This window comes from Gavialis gangeticus, unplaced genomic scaffold (genome assembly GCF_001723915.1).
Source record: "Gavialis gangeticus isolate Ggan-Ray unplaced genomic scaffold, GavGan_comp1, whole genome shotgun sequence".
Classification (NCBI taxonomy): Eukaryota; Metazoa; Chordata; order Crocodylia; family Gavialidae; genus Gavialis; species Gavialis gangeticus.
Genome location: NW_017729033.1, coordinates 36,926,589 through 36,932,588, shown reverse-complemented (window position 1 = coordinate 36,932,588; position 6,000 = coordinate 36,926,589).

The window sequence follows — 6,000 nt, the reverse complement described above, 5'->3', positions numbered from 1 at the left end:
CAGGTCCCTTCCGACCCTACCAACTATGAAACTATGTAACAGAGATACGAACTTATCCCACGATGTGTATACTGTAAAAGTAAGCATTAGATTAGACCTTCCAATAAAACAGACTGTATTTCCAAAAGTAGTCTATTTAAAATATAGTAATAACTGTAACAATAATTATCTTAAATACTTAGGGGCTCTGAGGTCAGGGATACCTAGCTGTTTCTGTACAGTCATACATGCACAGTAAGAGGCAGTTCTTGTCAAGACCTGTAAGAAAAATACAAAAGAATTATTTACTTTCAGAGACTCATGCCAAGAATATTAGACTGCTCAAATAAATGCGTAATCCCAATTGGGAAACTTTAAGGAAGCTTCTGCTATTTTTCCATTACTTTAAAAATCCGTATCTAAGATTATTAAGTTGATTGAACAGTAACATTTCTGTTTACTTATTCCCATGATGTAACTTTCATCAGAGGTGTGGTTAAAATATTCATCTGCTCTACACTTCATTTATTTTTACATGGTTAGTACAGAAAAACAGTAGCTCTGCTAACAGTTAGGGTTACAACCAGGGAGTTTTCATTAGAAAGCTATATTTTATTCTGACTATAATTTTAGCTTGGGAAATAGGTTTGCCTGATTGCTAAATTTAAAAAATGCTAGATTTGCTCTGATGGGAATGTATTTGCAGAGTTTGAAGAAAAATAGTCATGCTTTTTATTACTAATTATTAAAAATTTCCCCAACTTAAAGTTTTTACATTTACCTATCTTTCCCCACAGTTAAAAATTTGCTGTTATTAGTCCTCCCACTAGTCATACAGTTAGAGTTCCTTGCAGAATCATGCAATATGTGGGAAAAAATAATTGTAATTAAGCAAAGTAATTAAGAAGTGTTGGTGCATAGTGTATATTGCTGAATCTTGCTCATTGAATTATGCTCCTCAGGTTCTTTCAATGTTACTGTGATTTGTGCCATTCATGTCAGTGAAGTAGCACTGAACCCCCTAACCCTTGTTCCTATTTGGAACTTCGCGTAGTTATTTATATTTGTACAAAGTTGAATAAAGTCCTATAATTGCTATTTGCATTTTGCTCGCATTATATACCAAATTTACTTACATACTACATGTACCCTTTCCCCAAAAATCAGGTCTCCCAAATTGAGATGTGTGTCTTAAGCGGGGAAGTTGATCTTCTGCACTGGAATGGAGGAATGGAAGTATGGAAGACAACCGTAATGGGTGCCTTCCTTCTCTCCCCCTGACAGCTCCATAGAGGGAGAGGAACAGTTCAGGGTCAGAACTACAGTGTCAGCCCTTTCAGAGCCACTGGTGAATTGGAAGTAGCTTTTGGCTAATCAGCCAAAAGCTGCTGCTAATTCAACAGAGTCTGTGAGAGGGTTAAAACTCTAGCTTTTGCTGATGGTGCAGAACAGTCAAAACTCAGCCATGACTGGAAAAAAATCTGTTTTTCTTCATTTTGCCCTCACAAAGCAGGGTGCATGTCTCATGATATGTGAGAAAATATGGTACTTAATTTGCAGACTATGCAAAACCATGATAAGCAAAAGGGTAATTTCTTTAGGATTTCCAAAAAGGCCGTACTTCATGTATTCCATATGATGAGTACCCTTAGCTTATGAAAAAAGTACATTAGTAGGCACATTGAGGATGAACAGGCATATATAAGATCCCTTCCTCTTTCATTACGTTACTTCTAATTTCTGGAGTAAATAAGGCAATGGATCCATAGCCATTCCACAATCATTTTCCAAAACCTCATCCATCCTGTGTACCAAGGCCATTTAATAAATACATATAATATGTTATAGATTCATAGATTCTATGGCCAGAAGGGACCTTAATGGATCATCGAGTCCAACCACCTGCCCATGGCAGAAAATAGTGCTGGGGTCATGAGACCCCAGCCAGGTGCTTATCCAGTCTCTTCTTGAAGACCCCCAAGGTAGTGAAGAGCACCACCTCCCTTGGAAGCCTGTCCCAGATTCTGGCAAACCTAACCATGAAGAAGTTCTTTCTGATGTCCAACCTAAATCTACTTTCTGTCAGCTTGTGGCTGTTGTTCCTAGTTATTCCAAGGGGTGCCCTGGTAAACAGAGCATCTCCTATTCCCTGCTGCCCCCACCTGGTGAGTTTGTATACTGCCACAAGATCCCGCCCTAAGCCTTGTCTTGCAAAGGCTGGAAAGTTCTAGGTCCCTCAGTCTTTCCTCAAGGCCTTCCCTGCAGGCCTCTAACCATATGAGTGGCCTTCCTCTAGACCCTCTCAAGGTTGTCCACATCCCTTTTGAATTGTGGTGCCCAGAACTGGACAGAGTTATTCAGTTGCAGCCTAACCAGTTATCATGCACTTATAAGTTGTTTCATAACATATATTCACAGGGACCTAAATTAAAGTTTTTCTCCCATTTCTTAACTTTGAGTGTTTGTCTTGCGTACTTTATATGCTTAACATTCTTTTAAAGTAATGTTTTGGATGATCAGAAACATGGCAAACATGGCCTAACATGCTCAATGAGGATATCAAAATGCACACAGACATAATTCAATGCCCCTACTTTTCCAGACACAGAGATGGATTGGTCAACTTGGATGTATAAATCACCTTCAAGGGATAGTTGGTAGGACAGAAGACATCTTTCCTGCCCCAATTCCCTCTCATCCCCATCCTACTCATCCAAAATAGTTGAATCATTTGGGATGACATTTTCTCAAACAAAAATCAGCATGAGGCAGGCACTGGGTATGGGAAAAGGCATCCCAGATTACTTTTCCCATTTTATGAAATTTTGGAGGTTACAAGCAACTGAAAACAAGATCTTATAATAAGAAGTGTCAGCTACACTAATAGTGTGGTGGCATTTCCATCTCTCTCTATGATAACTTCGACTTCAGGAAGCTTAGATATGTCAGAAATTGGTTGCTGTGCCTTTTTCTCTAGGTTACCAGTTTGAAAGATTTTTCCTGTTTCATTTATTATGTAGTTGATAGCTTCTATGTAAGATGCAAGGCTCCTTATAGAATACACACACCACCACCAACTCTGCACTAATTGGCAGACTCAGCCAAAAGCCAAGATTGCATAGACCATGGAGGCAGACGTACCCCTGTCGATCCTTGAATATCAGTGCACTAGAGAGGCAATGGGTGTGGGTAGTTTATCTGAACTTTACCCTGGAGAACAGACTTAATTTCATAGCAGTGTTAATTTCACAGCACTCATTAAAACTGGATCAGAGGCAATTTTAATGGAAGTTTGAAGGACTGTACAGGTAACTTACAAGTCATTCATGGTGCTGCACAAAAACTGGCAAATATAAACTTAGAGGAGGGGGGAAGCTAGAGTTGGGGCACTCATGGTGAGAATGGCCCCACATTTCCTGAGGAAGTCATACTGCCAAGAAGGAGATGGGCAGCAATGCCAGACCTTCCTACTCATTCTCTGAACTCCACCTGGTTGGATTCAACAGCTGTGCCCATGCCTTGCTGGTGTTACCAATTAATGACTTAGTTGGGCACTTGGCCCCAGTCTGGTACTAGGCCACCTCAGGCTTTTACACGCTTGTTAGGGCTTCAGCCTACCCATCCTCTGTCCTTTTTCTCTCACAGGTTCCCTTAGTGTAGGCCCACTATGCCATGCCTGACTTCTGGATCCCAGCCCAACTCTTGCTCTCTCAGGTTGTGCCCTTGGGCTCTGAGCCACTGGCCCTGATCTCACCCATCTAGGGCTATCTCTGCCCTGCCTTGGGCAATGAGCCTACTCTGGCTCCATCTGGGCTCCTGGCCCCAGTGTCTTTCACCCTGGCCACTGCCTCTGCCCTCTCTGGGCACTGGGCCCCCTGATCCTTGTCCAGTTCATGTCCAAGTGAGGCTTCAGCCTTTTTTTCCCCTCTCTCTTTAGGCTTGAACCCCTCCCTCAGGTCTAAACCCTGAATCAAGACCCCTACCAGGGCTCTAAACACTGGCATGCCTCTGGCATGCCGCTGTGGGTAAAATCCCTAGGTGCCCCTCAGGCCATGGCCTCCACTCACTCTCCTTTTAACCATGCCCAAACCACTGGTTGAAACTGTAACCAAGGAGTAAGCCTTCTGGCAAACACAAACTAAACCCTCTTGGGGTTCAGACATAAACAATGGCTACCCAACCAGAATAACAAGGCTTCGCCTTTCCCTAGGTGACATTCCCCAGCTAGGGGCTCTCCTGCTTTCCGCCTGCTCTGGGGCTGTTGCCTCTGCAGCCTCCAGGGCCAACCCGACCCCCCGAGCCGGTGTTTCTACACCTCTCTGGCCCAGTCTCTGTTGGTCATCTGCCTCCATGAGCGTCCACAATGCAGCTAGTTCTGCAGGTAAATCTCCCAGTACCTGTTCCCTGGTACCTCATGAGGAGCAGCTTTCCCTGCCCAAGGGTCTCTCTGCTGCTCATTCGACTTTAAAAGAACAGGAGCCTTTGGCTTCCTGTTACAATGAGGTATTAAACTAAAGCACTTTCTCTTAGAGCGCTTTATTGAATGTCTGAGCCAGATCCCATCAAGGGTTAAGCTAGAGTGCTATTGCCGCCATCCCAGGAGGCGTTGCACAGAGCTGTACTCTAGCCTCTGGTAGAGCTGTTTTGCTCTGTCTGAGGATTGGGTCAGCCCTGGCCCCTCAGCTCTCACCGACCAGAGCTTCACCTCCTCCCTAAAGCCAGCTGTGAGCTGCAGCCAGTTGGAGGAGTGGGGGACAAGGAGAGATCTTTCTCCCTGCAGCTACCCTGGCCCCATGGCATGCCACTGCCTGGCCAGGGGAGGTGTGGGGGAAGGGGCCAGGGGCTCCCGTGGTGTGCTGCTGTCTGACCGGGGGGGGGATGCATGGACCCCTTTCCTCTGCAGCTCCCATGGGCTGGCTGGGAGGGCTGCCTAGCTGGGGCAGGCACATCAAAAGGTATCCAGGCTCTCCCTCCCCCCAGCAGCCCCAGCTCTGCAACCACTGCCTGGCCAGGATGACCTCAGGGGAAAAGGTCTGGGGTCCCACCCCCAGCCGCTGCTGACTGTCTCCAGCTGGCAGGGGGCGGGCTGGGGAGATGGGCCATTCCAGCAGCCTCCTGAAAGGCACTTGGGAGAGGCCCCAGTGTCCCGTGTGAGCAAAGTCCGAGCCCCTCCCCATCCCCAACCAAACAGTGAACATCTGTTCAATTCGCTTCCACTCCACCTTATAGCCCTTTAAGTAAAGTGCAATAGTTGGAGCGCTTTTGCCAGGGGCTTTTTGAACATCTATACTTAGCCTTAGATAATATCAGGTAGACTCAGAACAAGGAAGTAAATCTTTTTTCAAATATACTGAAATGGGTTCTCCATTTGCAACTTATTGTGACTACATAATTTACTATGATTTACCTCAAGATCCATTAGAACTCAAAGTTGTGTCAGATACAAAATGATTTTTAACATGTCACATGGCATTGTGCTTGTGGCAATATGTAAACCAGAGGACGTTACTGTTGAAGAAAAAAGGTTGCTGCAGGAAGGCCACCCTGGAAAAGTAGTCTGAACTCCAACAGACATTATAAGCTTACTGTGTGTTATCTCCAAAGGTTTCAAAATCTTTATATAGTGATATAGAATTGTGTGAAGGTAAGAAAATGATCAACCAGAGAAAAAAGATCTAGGACTGCTCAGGACCATGGTTCTCAACCAAGGTGTTGCAAGAACCTGCCAGAGGCACTGCGATACTCGTGCTGCTGCTGTGGAAAGAAACTGCCCTCCGTGCACTTTGGTTTTCAGGAGGCATGTCAGACCTGAACTGTGAAGAGCTGCAGCAGAAAGATGTGCTTGCCTGCTTTACATTTACTAACATATTAATTAAAAATAGAATTATTTTTATATTACAATATTCATAATATATCTCTATTTATTTTTTAAATGGGGTACCAACTACATTTGGAAATGTTTTGGAGGAGTGCTTTGAATCTAAAAAGGTTGAGAACTACCTTCTTAGAACATCACTAGAA